Source organism: Mesitornis unicolor, unplaced genomic scaffold (assembly GCF_000695765.1).
Source record: "Mesitornis unicolor isolate BGI_N332 unplaced genomic scaffold, ASM69576v1 scaffold16138, whole genome shotgun sequence".
In the NCBI taxonomy this organism is placed as follows: domain Eukaryota; kingdom Metazoa; phylum Chordata; class Aves; order Mesitornithiformes; family Mesitornithidae; genus Mesitornis; species Mesitornis unicolor.
Window position 1 is genome coordinate 75195 of NW_010199935.1, and position 2335 is coordinate 77529.

Here is a 2335-nt window from a genome sequence, read left to right on the forward strand (position 1 = left end):
TCTGAGATACAGACCAAGACTCAAGACTGTTAAAATGGACCACATTTCCATACTGAAAATAAGTCTAGCATCTGACTGTAGTAAACATGCACAAGCCACAGTTTGGTTCCTTTGGGAAGGGTTTTATGATCCTAACAAGATCTCTTACAAAGAGCTCAAAAAAACCCCAATCAATCAAAAAAGACCAAACAGAAAGAGCCACCACACAGAAACAAACAGAAAACAAAACCAAACCCCCCCTGCATCACATACTACAAATAAAAAGTTGCAGAGAAGAGGCAAGTCTGTTCATTAACTTGCATTGTTTTAATTCAGAAAGCCTTTTTCTGAAAGAGGGGAGAGGGGTAGGAGGTTGCAGATTTTTGGTGTTAACTAGGAGCAGCAAACTCCCTCCCTTTGTCCCTCCCTTACAACTACCGGCTTCACACATCTGCATTGTTACCTTCACTTTTTCTCTTCTCAGGCAGCAGAAAAGACAATTTTCATCAAAAGACCAATCAGAAACACCTTCAGGCTCACAGTCTGTAAATCAGAGGAATAGCAAATTACTTCATATTCATAAACCGCGACACAACTGGAGCCAAAAGAGAAATGCCAAATTAAATACCTGTTTCACAATATTCTTGCCTGCATTCTGAGGATGCAAGCTTCATTTCATCCATTTTTCTAAATCCCCAGATTACCAAAATGTACACATTTTATCTATGCACAACAAATCTGTTTTACCGAGCACTGCCAAATACACTCCCAGCTACATAAAGATGAACGCACACTCATTAGTAATTTTAGCCAATATGAAACTAACTGTGAGCACTGCCTGGGGGAGGGGGGAAAAAAAGCACAAATCACCACGGTAACACACATTTTCTAGAGGCAGAGCTGGGGCTGCTTCTGTTATTAGAAATGCGGAACAAGATACAAACATAGAGAATGAATACCTTTAAACAAACTGAGATCTTTTAATAATCCAGGTCCAAACAGGCCTTCTAGAATACTTTCAAACCCTAAAAGCAAATAAAAGAATTGTTAGCTTTCTAGATTAAGTACGTCACTACAAGAATATTCACAATAGCAGTTCTATATTTATCTGTTCCAAGAACAGAGCTCAACGTGTTTTCTCTAAGTATTACAAGATGCATGGGTCAACTGCAATGACTGAACTACTGACAAATCACAGCACAACCTAGAGCCCACCGACCCCTGTACTTCTGTAAATAGCTGGGTTAAAAACAAAGACCGTTACAACATTGAAATAAACCAGTTTGAAAAGAAAACAGGAAGTTGTAGATTCTACAATGTCACAAGGTAATTTCTACACAAAAAAGATTTGCTTGCTTAAGCTTTCAAACAGAAATAAGCTATGCTCTCCCTAGTGAAAAAAATACATTCTTCCATCTCAGTGGCACTCAGATATTTCTTTAAATTTCAGCAAATGTTAGAATTAGTGTTTCCTGAAAAGCTACAGGTTTGAAGAGAGAAAATTCAAAGGAAAGGGATTCATCCGTGCCATGCCACTAAGGAACTAAATTTCAACCACAGATCCGCATCTAAGATACACAGTCCGATTTACTTCAATGCCATGATTTATGCCTCACTTAAAATAAATCTAACCAATTTTAGTTTATTCCAAACGAGGAAAAGCCTTTACCAAAATTACTGCCATTATTTGGAAATGTTAAATCAATATTACACTAAACCCCTGCTGGCAGTAAAATCTACAGAGCTATTAACTACCCAATACTGCGAGAAGACAGGTTAGCACAGTGGATATGAAAAGTACCAAGACTACTGTATGAGGGACAGACAAATTCCATCTGCTTACAAAAATGTATTCCCGGTATGATCATAAAACTCAAGACTACAACTTACTGTATTTTTCCCTGCCCCCATTACTACTTTTGCTCTGTAGGTTTAATAACAGTTTACATACAGCTAGGGGCAGTTTCTCCTACTTCTCTGAATCTTTGAGAGGTGGAAGAAGAAACGAAAGAGAAATTTGAAGACAGAAATACACTTTTAAATTTACAGAAACTTGCATGGGTGAAACAGGGACAAATAAAGTACCTGAAGTGGCCCTTTTAAGAAACCAGTCAAAATCTAAATGACCGCGTGCTATGAAAGAAATCAGTTATTACATTGCAAAAGAACAGCAACTGTAAAATAACTCTGACTATACCCAGATCTAATATCAGTTATAATTTGGACAGCAGTCTTCAAAAGAAAAGGACAAGCAGCGATGCATCCCTCTGGGTGTCAGCAAGAGCGCCAGAGCACCAACACCTCTGCACAAACATCCTGAGCTATCGGATGCAGGACCCTACACCATCTGCAGTGT

At 38.5% G+C, this 2335-nt stretch overlaps 1 protein-coding gene across 1 annotated transcript in view; it reads right to left on the bottom strand.

The window, feature by feature from the left end:
• Window positions 1-471, bottom strand: part of LCOR (ligand dependent nuclear receptor corepressor) — a 21643-nt gene extending 21172 nt beyond the window's left edge. Inside the window, exon 1 of the mRNA XM_010189586.1 lies at window positions 443-471. The gene's annotated coding sequence lies outside the window, so the exon portion shown is untranslated. The remainder of the gene's footprint in view (window positions 1-442) is intronic.
• Window positions 472-2335: the final 1864 nt, after the last annotated feature.